This window comes from Anas acuta, chromosome 1 (genome assembly GCF_963932015.1).
Source record: "Anas acuta chromosome 1, bAnaAcu1.1, whole genome shotgun sequence".
NCBI lineage: Eukaryota > Metazoa > Chordata > Aves > Anseriformes > Anatidae > Anas > Anas acuta.
This window is the reverse complement of record NC_088979.1, coordinates 106598822-106615478: the sequence shown is the minus strand read 5'-3', so window position 1 is coordinate 106615478 and position 16657 is coordinate 106598822. Positions and strand designations below refer to the sequence as shown.

General features: G+C 39.7%; 1 long non-coding RNA gene across 1 annotated transcript in view; it reads left to right on the top strand.

Annotated features, from left to right (window-relative positions):
* Positions 1 to 440: 440 nt before the first annotated feature.
* LOC137850216 (uncharacterized) overlaps positions 441 to 16657 on the top strand; it is a 75326-nt gene continuing 59109 nt past the window's right edge. The window contains exons 1-2 of the long non-coding RNA XR_011092372.1: positions 441 to 666; positions 14274 to 14435. This is a non-coding gene — a long non-coding RNA (uncharacterized lncRNA). The remainder of the gene's footprint in view (positions 667 to 14273; positions 14436 to 16657) is intronic.

Below are 16657 nucleotides of genomic sequence, written 5' to 3'. Positions count from 1 at the left end.
ATGTGAATGGTGATATTTACAGAAATCACAGCAATACTCATCCAGATAGAGGTAAATTCACTTACAGTCTTTCAAAGTTTAAACTATTATCAGGTCACTGTGATGCCAATAATATCTTTAGCATGAGATATTCTTAATGACTCATGAACATTAGAATAACATTCTGACATTTACCTATTCTAGCCTCAGATTGGGATCTAAGAGAAAACTTTTTTTTTAAAAAAAAAAAACAAACAAAAAAAAAAAAAAAAAAAAAAAAAAAAAAAAAAAAAAAACAGGGCAGGCTTGAAAACCCAGTACAAGGACACGGAACTCCTCTCTAGAGTCATTCTGATATCAGATGCTGGAACTCTGAATAAAGAAACGAGGTAATTATTACTGAGTCATAGAAACAGGTGCTGTTGTTGACTCCTGTGAGGCTTCAATAAAGGGAACTGGAGCCTCATGTGGTAGAAATAAGGTTTTAAGATGAAGGTTGTGTAAACACAGCTATAAGGCTAGTCAAGTTTTGGGAAAGAAATGTGGTATTTTTCCTTTAATTATTGTAGATTGACACAAAATTTACTATGACCTTTGAGTGATATGGTATGAGCTTGTTAGCTCCAGCACCTGTGATGAGCTGGAAAGAGAATTTTCTTCATGTTTGTTCACAAAAATGTGGAACACGTAAGTAATCTAAGTTCTTCTTTCTACTGCCTTGAAGCTTGGAGGGAAAAGGTAAGGGTGAAACATACTAGATGTATTTGTATTTTCTTTAATACATTCATTAATTTTTAGTGTTTCTCTAATTATGGAAAACGAGGAGTTTCACAGAGTATCACTTTTTCTAGTAACTGATCAGTTAACTAAGAATATCTTAGAATATCTCATTTGAATAATCTTTCACAATTAGTAAATTGGATAACAGTGTCATAAACTGTAATATACCACTTCCCATTTTAGTACTGTGGAGTAGTAAAGGATGTTCCATTAGTAGCAGAAATACTACCTCTGTATCTTTGTTCCAGAGACCTTGCCTGGCAGGTCACATATGATACACGAGTGTATCCTTGTCTGCATATCTTAAGTGCTGTATGACTTGTTTTCATGTATGGGTGTTCCTTATTATTAATTAAACTAAAAATAACATCTCAGATTCATAACAGCTTTGCTGTTTTAATATCCATGTTTTCTTCTTCTCTGTCCCTAATCAGAACAACTGAATGCCCTAAGGAAAAATAAACTATCTCAGCCTTTGTAGGACTGATTTTTATTTGGAAATTGTCAGAGCACAAAATACTGCCTGTGCTGTTATAATGATCCATGCAGGAGGAAGCAGATCTTGGCTCCAGGGAAGGCCGACCTATTTAATAGAAAGATTGGCTTGCCCAAGGAAGCCATTTTTTAAGCAGATTGAGGTTGCTGTGATCTGCAGGGATATGTGTGTTAGAACTAATAAGTTATCACCATACCCATGATGTTTTCCTCCTGATTGTTTTGTTTTAATTCCAGCAGAAAACACAGAAAGTCCCTCAACAGTATCTGTTGTTGACCTGCTGGGTTTATAGCCCCAGGTAGCCAAACACTTCAAATTACTCATTTTAAAACATATTGCTGACAGCTTGGATACGAGGAGAAAACTTAAAAGTTGTGAAGCTTAAGAGACAAAAGGAGAGCAGCAAAGATGAAACACCAGTCAGATTTTTTTCCACTCACAGTAACTGAGTAATTGCAACCTAGCCAAATCTTTGCAATGAAAATAATTTGTCTCTACACCAGACAGCTGCTGTCTTCATGGTCCTATGGTGGTGCCATTTGTGTTACAAATGTCCAGTCACAGTGTTCTTGGGCTTCTCTAAATTTGCCTCTAATATCAATGAACATACACCTCTTCAATGCTGACCAATCTAGCCTATATTTTATTTCTTATCGTTTAAGCAGACGGGAACTTCAAGGACTCCAAACAAAAAACATTAATGTGGCCACCTAGTAGTGAAACAAAAACAATGATTAATAAAACACATCCCATCAGGCAACCCCTTGAAATTGCATACATTATTTCTGCTTCGTAGTTGAGAGACACAGTATTACAATGATGAGCACTGAATTATTTCATTAAATTTCCCTCACTCTGTTCAGTCTTTAAAAATTAATTACCAATTCCTCATTCTGTCCATTAGTGAAAACCTACATAAATTATATGGAAGTACTACTCAAGCTGTGAGTTTTTTTATTATAGTTTTTTTTAGAGGTCTGTTATTGTGAAATACTCTAAGAAAATTGCTGTGCTTAAGTTGGTGGTATGGTTTCTTTCCATAATGAGTATAAAGAAATATTAAGAAGTATTTGTTTAAAAAAACAAACAGTAAACAAACTGTTTAAAAATTGTATACCTATACAGGAAGGGGGGAAAAAAGACAACCACGTTCTGTCTATATGAGTGCACCTAGGAATCTAACATTTTTCTGATCCAAAGCTCATAGAATAGGGAGTATTAGATGATAGGCTGGTGAAAGCTAGTATCTCATCTTTACTTTTCCTGTGCCCATAGGATCGTATCCTATAAAATTCCCACTCTTAATTTCTATAACTTCAAAGAATATAAATGTGAGAGTTCTGTGTGGTGTATCGCTGTGGGTTATTCTATTGTCTTAGAGACAATTTGGAAAACCTCAGCATACCTCATTAACCAGTTGTTCAATTCTGTCTTATTAGAAACTTTAGAGATTTTGTTCTTCTTCATTATTATTTTTAAATAATAATAGTATTTTAATAATACTATTATTAAAATAATACTATTGAAGCATCATAGTACCCCAGTTCATACTTACCATGGCAAACTCTTCTTAAGAATTTGAAGGACTAAGCTGAGTCAGTTTGAAGGACTGAGCTGGGAGTCAATGTAATTTCAGTGTCTGTTCAATGAAGTTTAAGGGATACCTTGGACTTAGGCTGTCCATCATTGCAATACTAATACCCAGAATGTTTTTGCTGTAATTCATGTAACAATTATATTAAAAGCTTTTCTAATAGTCTGTTTAAGGGCTTTATATTTTAAGTTTCTGGGCACTTTAACACCTTTAATATTACAATTTTTGTGTGTGGGGGGGGTTCTTTATGAAATAAAATGCACGCTTTCAGAGGAGGCAGAATTCAAATGTGAATGATATCTCTTGGGCTGAATGAGAATTCTTGAGGAGAAAAGGGAACCGAGTTAAATGCATAACTACTGGTAGATAGATTCATCTACTTTTCTCATAGGGTGAGCAAGCAGTAACTAATATTTATTATTGCAAAGCAGATTTTAGGTCCCTTTAGTGTGATCTCATACTCTTCCAACTTTTTGGAATGGATCTGGTGACAACATCCAGGGCTACCTTCAAACTAGCGGAATCATACTTCTTTCTTCCAGATAAGGACTTGTATTTAAAACAACAACGGTGTATATACACCTCTAACCTGACTACATGATTAGTCCTAGACCTTGGCATCTTCTCAATCAGTCAGTCATCAGCACCCCTCTTGCAGGGTGAAGTTTCACAAACGTTAGCTAAGCAATCTCAAACAACTTAACATGATTTTAATTTGATTTGTGTCAGGGAGTCCTGAGTCTCATTCTAACAATAGAACGGAGCCATGAAAATATTACTCTGTTTTTTAGTCTTATTTCATTTATGCCTTTAAGAAGAATGGAACATCCAAAGTAAGTGAAAACCCTTTTTTATAATGAAAACAGAGAGACTGCACATATAAGGATAGTGTGTTCCTAGGATGGAGAATGGGGTTTGAATTCACTTGGACTACGCTAGATTTGGTATTTACCCATTTTTCAAGTTAACAGAAGTCTTGGGTCGAAACTTACCATCCACCCACAGATAGCAAATCCTGCTTGTATTTGTATTGGTAAGTTAAAAATAATAATGCTAAATGATACTGAATACTGTGCATTACTATGCTCTTAAATTATATACCTAACCCATAAACTAGTTTATACATCTAAAATAATAGTTGTTTAGCAGTTTTATGTGCCATCAAAATAAATAGTTGGCAAGTAAGCAGTTGTAGTTAGTCAGATCCAAGATAGATTGTTGAGATCTATGGTGTTTCTATGAAAACAACATGGTTACAGTGATGTATATCTGGAGAATTGTACAAAGTAAAACTGAAAAATAAAACCCGATATAACAATATGAAAGTGTTCTTGCATAATCAAAAAATCAAAATTATGTTACATAAAGGCAACCAACCGTTTATATTTTGGATCATCAGTTTTAGGTAAATTATGTATCACATATTGGCTCTATGCTATTGCCAAAAAAAAAAAAAAAAGGCTTGAATAAACCCAAACTTTATTTTCTCCATCCTGTTATGTCAGCTGAACTGCAAGAAAATGTGTGTAGGAAGGATAGAAAGGAGCTGAATTTTTATCCTGATGGGGAACAGTCAGTCTAAGAATGCCATTTAAAAAAAAAAAAAAAGCTAATTTAGCAGCAAAGATCAACATACTTCAAGCTATGTGAAAAGCTAGGTGATTAAAAGTTGTCATCTCATATTTCAGGTACATATTGATGATTTCAAATCAGTTCTCAGTGAAAATGTTGCCACGTTATTTTTTTTCCTTATTCTATATTGAATGTATGAGACATGACATTCACAACTAATCTTATACTCTTTAAATTAGCTTAGGACCCTCTTCATGTATGCATCAGTCTTCAGAAAAGTATGGACAATTTATAAGTCAATGGTCTTGCTGCAAGAAATCAAAGAAATAGAGCAATAAAGTTCCTTAGAAAAAGCTTTCTCACAAAATGGACTTCTGGCCCTGTAGGTAGGGACACTTGTGAGTTCAAACCATCAGATAGTATGATGGATTATGACTTCATTGCATGGTTTAAGCCTGGTCCAAAGGAACCATTCAGCTATATGAGCTTTCAGTTCTCCGAGAATGAAGAAATGAACACAACGCGTTACTACTTCTTTAATCAGGTCCAAGCTCCCAGTACCTGAGGCTCCCTTGTGTCATAGATGGCTAATGACCCATTGGATCAAATAAATCAATATTATGACAAGAAAATCCATGGGAGGAGGGAGGAAAGGAGGGAATTCAGACATTAGAAGGGGAATAGGCCATTAAAGAACCTTGGGATCCATGTAGGAGTGGTACATGGTACCCGTGGTGACTGATTTTCTTCTGGTGAGTTCTTGTTCTTCTTGCTCTTCATGACTTTTACTTGTGTCTTATATGTTACTTTATTGTATCAGTGTTTGAAAGCAAGAAAGGGATGTTGCTTGCAATCTTATTTTTCAAATGACTATATTGACAATACTGTGATGTCAGTTTAAATGCAATATGGCACTACCTTTCTGATTTATGTTGAATGGAGCTCTGGCCCTAGTGTGGCCAGCATTAGTCTGTTCTTTCTTTAACAGACATGTGGCTTAATATGTAGCAGACATGTGGCATTATGCTACATGCATGTAGACAGAGGCGATCGGCTCTGGGGCAGATGTGTTCTGCAGCAGAGCGGGGGATCAGACAGGCAGGGCTAATTTTTCTGGCACTGAGCCCACTTGAGGGAGCCACCAGGACCTGGCAGCCCTCACGAGGGAGGTGAACGAGGTGAGAACGAGACATAGGCGGAGCCAGCATCACCCCCTCCCTGGCTGTTCAAAAGCTGCCCCTAGGGAGCGTGAGCAACCAGGACAGGCAAACAGGGCATGGCGCATCAGAAGGGAGTGGTGCAGCAGTTCCTGCGGGCAGGGCAGAGCGTTCCTCCCTGCCCATACGAACACCTCCTCTAACGGTGGTCTACCGCTAGCTCAGCTGCAATGGTGTACATCAGGCACAGTGCGCTCTCTCCAGGAAGTCTGTACACACCCAGACCGACTGCCCACTCAAAACTGCGGCAGTTCAGGTCTCCGGGTGCAGGGAGTGCCTGAGCCTGTTGCTGCCACCTGAGGGGGGAAAGAGACTGTGTGCGTGAGGTATGAGCAGGTGGACAACCTGGTCTGCCTCGTGGCAGAACTCAAGGAGGAGGTAGAGAGGTTGAGGGATATCAGGGAGTGTGAGTGTGAGATAGACTTGCGGAGCGACTCCCTGCGTGGCCTGAAGGACAGGCCCTGGGATGAGACACCCTAAATGGGGGTGGACCCGCTGCCCTGTTGCTGTCGGGTGGAGGGAGGGGACCTAGGAGTTGAGGAGGAATGGAGACAGGTCCCTGCTTGATATTGCAGGCAATGCCCTTCCCCACCGTCCCCATCTTCCTATGTGCCCTTATGCAACAGGTTTGAGGCCCTGGAGTTTGAGAGACTGGTAGCTGAGGAAGAGGTAGAAAGTCTGCCCAGGAGGATGCCTAGCTCAAGGAAGTCAACTCCACGCCTCGGGACAGAAAGAAGGGTGATTGTTGTGGGCGACTCCCTTCTCAGGGGAACAGAGGGACCTATTTGTCAGCCTGACCCTAGCCGTAAGAAAGTCTGCTGCCTCCCTGGGGCCAGGGTCAGGGACGCTGCAAGAAAGCTTCCCAACCTGGCTTGCCCCTCTGACTATTATCCTCTTTTAATAGTCCAGGCTGTCAGTGATGACATTGAAGAGAGAAGCCTGAAGTCCATCAAACAGGACTTTAGGGGACTGGGACGATTAGTGGATGGAGCAGGAGTACAGGTGGTGTTTTCGTCCATCCCTACGGTGGCAGGAAGAGGTACAGAGAGGACACGGAAAGCCCACCTGATAAACATGTGGTTCAGAGGCTGGTGCCAACACAGAAATATTGTGGTTTTTGCCCATGGGGTGCTTTACTCGGCACCCAGCCTGATGGCCACAGATGGGTCCCTATCTCTAAGGGGAAAACGGATCCTAGGCCAGTAGCTGGCGGGGCTCATTGAGAGGGCTTTAAACTAGGTGAGAAGGGGGACAGGGCTGAAACAAGGCTTGTTAGAGCTGTGCCAGAGGTAACAATGGCAAGGCTGGGAGAGAAGGCAATGGCCCAACTGAAGTGCATCTACACTAATGCACGCAGCATGGGTAACAAACAGGAGGAGCTGGAAGCCATCATGCAGCAGGCAGGCTACGACTTTGTGGCCATCACAGAAACATGGTGGGACCACTCTTATGACTGGAGTGCTACAATGTCTGGCTACAGGCTCTTCAGAAGGAACAGGCAGCACGGAAGGGGTGGTGATGTAGCTCTCTATATCAGAGAGAGTTTTGATGTTGTGGAACCTGAGGCTGGGAATGATAAGGTTGAGTCCCTATGGGTTAGGATCAGCGGGAAGGCCAACAAGGCAAGCATCCTCGTGGGGGTCTGTTATAGACCGCCAAACCAGGATGAAGAGACTGATGAGGAGTTCTACAGGCAGCTGACAAAAGTTGCAAAATCGTCAGCACTTGTTCTCGTGGGGGACTTCAACTTCCCAGATATATCCTGGAAGCAAAACACAGCCCAGAGAAAGCAGTCTAGGAGGTTTCTGCAGAGCGTGGAAGATAGCTTCCTGATGCAGCTGGTCAGCGAGCCTACCAGGGGAGGTGTCCCACTAGACCTTCTCTTCACAAACAGAGAAGGACTGGTGGAAGATGTGGTGGTTGGAAACTGTCATGGGCAGAGTGACCATGAAATGGTAGAGTTCTCCATTCTCAGAGAAGCCAGGAAGGGGACCAGTAAAACCGCTGTATTGGACTTCTGGAGGGCTGACTTTGAACTGTTCAGGTCACTGGTTGGCAGAGTCCCTTGGGAGGTTGTTCTGAAGGGTAGAGGAGTCCGGGAAGGCTGGGCACTCTTCAAGAAGGAAATCTTAATGGTGCAGGAGCGGTCTGTCCCCACGTGCCCAAAGACGAGCCGGCGTGGAAGAAGACCGACCTGGCTGAACAGAGAATTGTGGCTTGAGTTTAGGAGGAAAAAGAGGGTTTACAATCTTTGGAAAAGAGGGCGGGCCACTTGGGAGGACTATAAGGATGTTGTGAGGCAGTGCAGGTACAAAATTAGAAAAGCCAAAGCTCATCTGGAGCTCAATCTGGCTACTGCTGTCAAAGACAACAAAAAATGTTTTCACAAGTATATTGATGCAAAACAGAGGACTAAGGAGAATCTCCAGCCTTTATTGAATGTGAGGGGGAACTTAGTTACAAAAGATGAGGAGAAGGCAGAGGTGCTTAATGTCTTCTTCGCTTCAGTCTTTAGCGGCAATACTGGTTGTTCTCTGGATACCCAGTACCCTGAGCTGGTGGAAGGGGATGGGGAACAGGATGTGGCCCTCACTATCCACGAAGAACTGGTTGGCAATGGCACTTGGATGTATGCAAGACAATGGGGCCGGATGGGATCCACCCAAGGGTTCTGAGAGAACTGGCAGAGGAGCTGGCCAAGCCACTTTCCATCATTTATCAACAGTCCTGGCTATCAGGGGAGGTCCCAGTAGACTGGTGGCTAGCAAATGTGATGCCCATCTACAAGAAGGGCCGGAGGGTAGACCCAGGAAACTATAGGCCTTTCAGTTTGACCTCAGTGCCAGGGAAACTCAAGTAGCAAATTATCCTGAGTGTCATCACGTGGTACTTACAGGGCAACCAGGTGATCAGGCCCAGTCAGCATGGGTTTATGAAAGGCAGGTCCTGCTTGATGAACCTGATCTCTTTCTATGACAAAGTGACACGCTTGGTGGATGAGGGAAAGGCTGTGGATGTGGTCTACCTTGACTTCAGCAAGGCTTTTGACACCGTACCCCACAGCATTCTCCTCAAGAAGCTGTCTGCTCATGGCTTGGACTGGCGTACACTTCATTGGGTTAAGAATTGTCTGGATAGCCAGGCCAAAAGAGTCATGGTGAATGGAGTCAAATACCATTGGAGGCCGGTCACTAGTGGCATTCCCCAGGGCTCGGTGCTGGGGCTGGTCCTCCTTACTATCTTCATCGATGATCTGGATGAGGGGATCAAGTGCACCCTCAGTAAGTTCACAGATGACACCATGTTAGGTGCGTGCCTCGATCTGCTCGAGGGTAGGAAGGCTCTGCAGGAGGATCTGGATAGGCTGGACCGATGGGCTGAGGTCAACTGCATGAAGTTCAACAAGGCCAAGTGCTGGGTCCTGCACCTGGGGCGCAATAACCCCAAGCAGAGCTACAAGCTGGGAGATGAGTGGTTGGAAAACTGCCTGGCAGAGAAGGACCTGGGAGTATTGGTGGATAGTCAGCTGAATATGAGCCAGCAGTGTGCTCAGGTGGCCAAGAAGGCCAACAGCATCCTGGCTTGTATAAGAAGCAGTGTGGCCAGCAGGTCTAGGGAAGTGATTGTCCCGCTGTACTCGGCTCTGGTAAGGCCGCACCTCAAGTACTGTGTTCAGTTTTGAGCCCCTCGCTACAAGAAGGACATTGAGGTGCTCAAAAGAGTCCAGAGAAGGGCAGCGAAGCTGGTGAGGGGCCTGGAGAACAAGTCCTACGAGGAGCGGCTGAGGAAGCTGGGTGTGTTCAGCCTGGAGAAAAGGAGGCTCAGGGGTGACCTTATTGCTCTTTGTAAGTATATTAAAGGAGGCTGTAGCGAGGTGGGGGTTGGTCTATTCTCCCATGTGCCTGGTGACAGGACTAGAGGGAACGGGCTAAAGTTGTGCCAGGGGTGTTTTATGTTGGATGTTAGGAAGAACCTCTTTACTGAGAGGTTGTGAGGCATTGGAACAGGCTGCCCAGGGAAGTGGTGGAGTCACCATCCCTGGAGGTCTTTAAAAGACATTTAGATGTAGAGCTTAGTGATATGGTATAGTGGAGGACTTGTTAGTGTTAGGTCAGAGGTTGGACTCGATGATCTAGAGGTCTCTTCCAACCTAGACAATTCTGTGATAAGCAAGAGTATCTGTTGAACTGATTGTATGTTCATTAGCACACCTATAACTTGGTCAAGTAGAAATAATTATGAGGCAGATCAATGTGATGAAATCTATTGTTAGGGGAGAATGGAAGATCTCTCATCTCTTCCTAAGAAAGAAAGGGCAACTCAACCTTTAAGTCAAAAAAAACAAACAAAAAACACCCTGTAGTAATACCTTTTACATAGTACAGCAGTGTACTTTCTTTTTGAGCAGCTTGTAGATGATTTATATTACAGTATTTTTTTATTAATTTAAATTAAAAAAATATATATATCCTTTGAACTTCCTAGGCATACTATTTAAAATAGCTATCTAGTTTTTGCATAGTTGTGAAGTTTTAAGGATTTTTCCACTTCTATTTAGAACATATGTACACTAAAAGCACCTTAAACAGCTTTTGCTTTTATGAATTTAAAATGTTAATTTGTTGCCTGGACTCCTTTTGCATTTGTATGAGGTAAGAAAAATTATTATATAACTGCTTTAAAGGTACTATATACTTTTACGTATTTAAAAGTATTAAATAACTACTTTTTTCTACTTCAAATATTGCAAAGTTATTCTGCTGAGACACATTATGTGTATTGTGTATTAAGAATATCCTTTTGTACTTCTATGCACAGTTATTCTAAATTAGAACTAAACTAGAAAGGGGTTTATGTCTTTTTTTTTTTTTTTTTGTACCAAGATTAATAACGTTTTATTCAAGGAGTAGAGATTTTAGTCTAGAATGCTAACATTGTCTTAATCTGTTATGAGTTAAAATCATAGTTTGCTTTAGCTGACTTGGAAAAGGGGTAAATATTGAACTCCACATCATAGTCCAATTGGGTAAAAAAAAATTCAAAACACATCCTTTCTAATACTGTTTTGTAGGGGATGATATGGATTGAAAATACAGCTTTAAACTTCATTCAAAATGTACTTACGCACTCAAGTATAGGTTCTGCTGTCCACTTTCTGTCCAACCTCTATCTTTCATATTCTCTGGTCATATATCTTTCTGCTGTACATGTTATTGTTGCATGTATATGCAACTTTTCCAGTACTTGAAGGGGGCTTTTAAAAAATAAAAAAAAAGGAGAGCAACTCTTTGCTCAATCATATATGGACCGGAAAAGGAGAAATGGTTTTAAATTAAAAGAGGGGAGATATAGATTAGAGGTTAAAAATAAATTTTTTGCTCAGAGGGTGGTGAGGCACTGAAACAGGTTGACCACAGAGGTCATGGATGCCCCATCCGTGAAGGTGTTCAAGACCATGTTAGATGAGGCAACCTGATAGAGTGGGCAGCATCCCTGCAGGGGATTGGAACTAGATGATCTTTGAGGTCCCTTCCAACCCAAGCTATTCTATGATCTCTCCTGTAGTCTCTGACTTGACTTTTCCAATGGGTATTCTAGGTGATCACACAAAGGGAGACTGCACAGGGCTCATGCAAGCAGAAAGGAGAATGGGACTGGCTAATAAGTTTGTGATCGTGACCAAAACTTCAGTACTTACTCAGGCATTGTTTAGGATTTGGATTAGGAATTCATGTTAAGCATGAATTCAGTGTTTATGAGCTTTTTAAGTGCCTCAAGGCACTTTAACTAGCTCAGACAAAAAAGCACCACTAAATATGATGTGGAAAAAAGGCACTATTAAAGTAGAGTTTGTTTAGTACTTTTGGTTAATCTGCTTTATGTTATTCTTGGAGGGGAAAAAAATGTCCTGGTGGCATGACACGAAGGAGGCTTTAAAGAACAAAGTTCTTTGTTATGGTCATTGCAGGGGTTTCCTTCTGAGGTAGGTGAACTGAGATGATCATATAAACAACTTGCTCAAGCATGTGCAGGTAGCCTGTGTGTGTGTATACATGTATATATTTTAAGCCACTATTCAGTTAACATGCTGTACTATCATAAACATATAAGCTTTTTTTGGGGGGGGGAGGGTCTGGAGGAGAAAAGCAGGAACTAGAAAGACTTTCCAAGTTGCTTTGTAGAAATCATTTTTCTAATAAGTTTTGTCTCAGTTGATTTGAAAGTGCGTCAAGGTTCTATGTTTCAGTAACATTTTTTTCTTAATAAACGAAACATGATAATATTTTACCTTAGTACTACTCAGGTAAAGAAGGCAACATAAAATAGAAATCTCTCTGACATCTTAAAGATGTAATTAAAATCAGTGTAATGTATACTACATTATTTTTGAAGTAATATATTAAAATATGGGCAACAGAATGTTTTTTGATCCAAATGACTATACTACACAAACTAAATATAGTTAGCCAGAATGACCAAGTATGTCAAAAAAAAAAAAAAAAATTGTGTGGAACTTCCCATCTCTTGAACGTGTCTGTTCTAAGTCTCAAAAACAGGAGGTGAAAAGTAAGTAGTTATTGTATTTTGGTATTTTAATTTATATTTTATTACCCAATGCTGTTTTTATTTCTGAGAGTGTCAACATCAGAAATAAAAAAAAATAAATTAAAAAAAAACGGGGTGAAAGAACCCACTGTTGACAAAGAAAGATAAATGGACTGAGCAGTGTTGATGAATAGATTAACAAATTAGTTTGTTAAAGTCCTGGAGATATTAGTGATAACCTCTTAACACTTGACTTTGCTCTCACCTTGTGGTGGCAAATCCCATGTCTAATGAAAGTTTTTAGTGTTTAAGGGAAAACTAATAACTAAGAAAGGGATTAAGGTGAGAAAAATAATTGCTTCTATATTGAGCCTAGTGACACTAAATAACAGTGGTTGTCTCATAACTGCATGGTAATTCCTCTTGACTGGGACTCTGTCTTGCTTTTCATGATTAGCAGACCCGGCTGCATACTGTCATGTACGGGGGTTGGAAAGTGAACAGTCTTCTCTTGTTTCAGCATTACCTGTCTGTAACACAAATGTTCTTAATTCTTGGTGTCTGCTGTACTGGAGAAGATGGGAATTGAGGTACTGCCCTGGGTTTGGGTGAAGTGATAGAGAACATATCTCTATTTCAGGATTTCTTTGAGGTAGAGCTTATTGTCAGTACCACATCCTGCCTGGCATACATAGGCTTCAGAAAGAGGTAAAATAGTTTCCAAGAGAAAATGAGCTGCTAAAGTGGTAAACCAGGAAGTCTAATGTGATTAACAATTGAACAGAAAAACAATGCCAACAAAACTCTTTTTTAGACTTCTGAATGCTATTAGTCTTCCCTTTTAATATAAACAGAGTAGTCTTGTTTGAGTTATCCCCTTCTTCTTGAACCTGTGTATCTTACTGTTCTGTAGGATGTTGCAGTTTCATTGCAGAATTGAGCAGGCAGAGGGAACGCTTAAATATGGCCTAGAAGCAAGCTTTCCTAGCTAACACCAAAGTGCTGAGACAAACTGTTGTAATTCAGACTAAAATTAATGCAAAATACCAAAACTTTAACTTGCAAGTAAAAGTAGATTATTCCATTAGTTTAGCTGGTGCAACTTCTTAGCTGTAGGCAGGCTTATGAGTGTGTTCAACTTAGAGTCATAAAGGTTGGAAAAGAACTCCAAGATCATCTGGTCCAACCATTCCCCTACTACCAATGTCACCCCTTAAACCATGTCCCTAAGCACCAAGTCCAACCTTTCTTTGAACACCCTCAGGGATGGTGACTCCACCACTTCCTTGGACAACCTGTTCCAATGGCTGACTACTCTTTCTGTGAAGAAATGCGTTCTAATTTCCAACCTGAGCCTCCCCTAGCACAACTCGAGGCCATTCCCTCTAGTCCTGTCACTAGTTGTGAGTATGCTCTTTGGATAGACCTGGAGGGTAACCTGTTGTGGTTGTTCAAAGTAAGCTGTATCACTGTGCAACTTTGTCTTTTGAAGCAAACCAAATATACATCATTTCATTCACTTGAATAATTAAGCAACCTTGTATTTTAATAACTTCTCATCTATTAGAAAATAACACTAATAACACTATCAGATAAGCAAACATTGTCTTTAACTGCTTATTAAAAGAATAAAGATACTTACAGGGAACTTTGTGTTGCATTACAATTGGGTATAAAATAGTTAGTCTACTAGTGTATTTTTTTTCTCTTGAAGTAGATTTATACTTTGGAAGCAAAAGATGTTTAGTTTTTCTCTGAAGTAGAAACAATTAAATACTCCTGTGTTTGTGGAAGAACAATGTAAGATATGTTTTTCCATGGAGTTGTGATGTCTGAAATTTTTCCATGGAGATGGTGCTGGTAGTTCATATTGGGGAAAAAAAAATACTTTTTTCCCCTGTAGGGTTTATACGTTAATGCTTTTTTTTTTTTTTAACTTTTTCTGAAGAAGATCCACATCTCCATTTTTCTGGAAAATCTTTTAATTGAAAGTATTGCGATGCTCTGCAGACAAATTGTTATTCTAAATGAAATGTGAATTTGCTTTTGCTTCTGTTTGCAGAGCTTTTTTTTTTTTTTTTTTCTGTAGTGTAACCAAAGGAGAGGGAGGTGTCCTAAAAAGGTTTTTACAATGGACATGTGTATTTGATCAATCTGTCTTCAACAAAGCAAGATGTCAAAGAACCATCTGAGAAAAGAAAGTAGAGGATAATTCAGAACTATCTTAAAATCCTCAAACTGTACTTTTCAGGTAAGAACTCAACTATGAAATACTATTAGTATTATTGTGAAATATTAGCTGCCTCTGGCAGAGGTGAACATAAGGATTGTTCTTGACCACAAAAGTATCAGTGGTATTCTCTAGCACTTCAGTTGTCTCGAAGGTTTTTTCAGGAACTTATTTTTCACTACACTGGGTGATGACAGCACAAACCTATTTGTCACTTTGAGTGACAAATAATATCCACCACTAGAGACTTCTTGGTTGTATTTCATTTGTAAATCACAGAAACAAGAAGGCATATTTGAAACTCCCCACAGAGTGAACAAAGGACTTCCAACATATCTTTATTTCTGTACTGTACTAGGCTAGTTTTATATAATACATACATATGATTGCAAACAAGATGTGTTTGAGATGATTTCCTTCACAGTTGGTGTAGGTATGCTCTCAAACCTACTGAGGAAAATGTAGGATTGATCTTTCTCACTTTCAACTGAAATGTTTTGTAGACGGTGGAATAAAAATCTCAGAGGATACTACTATTACTCGTGGGGGGAGGGGGGAGTGGAATCTGGTTGGGAAAAGTAATACTGCAGCATAGAAATACTTTAACATAAACTTTATAGTAGAGCCAGCATTAAGTCTCAAAACAGTAAGGACTGCTTTCATTATATCACACGGATGATTTGATTGCTTTGTAAAGCTGGGGGCTCTGTGAAGAAATGGAGACATAGTAGGGGTTTTGTTTGTTTTTGAATAAGATTATCTTATTTGAACTTTGTTCAAGTGATGGTTTTGTTGTTTGTTTCATAATACTTGAAACACAACTATATATAAAGACAAGTTTGGAATGAATCTGCTGAAGAGTTGGTGTTGAACAGCATTTTGTATTTAATACATCTTGAATACATGAAGTTATTACATAATGTGGCTAGAAGATATTAGGACAATGGCAGTGTGTTGTATGAATGGTCATGTCCTGTTACAAATCCTTGTGTGTTCATGCTAGGATGCTTTGCTTTCTGCTATGACTTTGTGTAGGTTATCTTACTGGCCTGAAATAGCTTCTGCATGTAAAATACACCTAACTGCTTGTGGATGTTGGAGTATTATTTTTGTTTTCTTGTTTTAGATATATTTTTTAGAAGTGTGTTTTGCTCTATATAATAGTGATGGAAAATCAAATAAGCTAGTAGTAAAAACAAAGCTCACCTTGTAGGCCCACAAGAAAAGAAACATATATCTTCCTTAGTTTGACACATTGCTTCATTTCTATGTTAAATTTTTGGATGATTTTAAACTCTTCCATTAAATGCTTTCTAAATAGTCTTTCAACCCCCCCCCCCCCACACACACACACACACCTCCAAAAAAAAAATTGTAACTGCTTATCTGATACTGACAGTAAAGTACTGAGCAAACTGTAGGAAGAAAAACAGAAATCTGTAATACAGTATAAGGTGTCAATGATGTTTCCATTCATTTCAAATAACAAAGTCATGATTACTAATGCAATATATCAGAACTTGGATGTTAAGTAGCTTCACAGGAGGTTCCCTGTTGTTTTCTGAATCTAGTAGGAACGTGAAGAAAAACACTAATTAAAAAAATCACTGCCTCTTCTCCAGCACTGAGTTATGCGGTCATTACTACTTGTTAAAATACTTCTCCCCCTAAATTATTCATAATTATCTATTAGGTTTTTTGCAGACAGGGAGATTATCATAATATATCTAGTTCTTGTTATTAGTTGGTAGTTTTCATCAGTATTCCAGATCAGTCCATTACTTTGAGCCATAGCCACATCAATATAAATCACCAATGCAAATGGTAAACAAAAGTAAGTTCTGTGTGGAAAGGACACTGGTGGTTGCTTTACTTTCAACATTTCCTTCTTCTGCATTACCAGCAGCACTTTGAAACCTGAAAATGCAATTTCTCTTGCTATTGATTTTTGTCCTTTTCCATTTAGTTAGCACTGAGATACATGGAGATCTATGCAGGTACCATATGGCAAGTTAACAATATGCTTTGTTGTTTCAATGTGCTTCTGCACCTTGGAACCCTTGCCTCACTGTGCATCAGTTTATCTACAAAACCAGATATTGTACTAGTTTACAGGAATCTGTAATGAGCTCCCTCACTTCAGCACATATTTACTGCCAAAACTATGCAATCATCCTTGCTGTCCCCAGAATATGGTATGTAATGTATATCACTACTTGCAATGAAGTTACCATTAGGTGAGA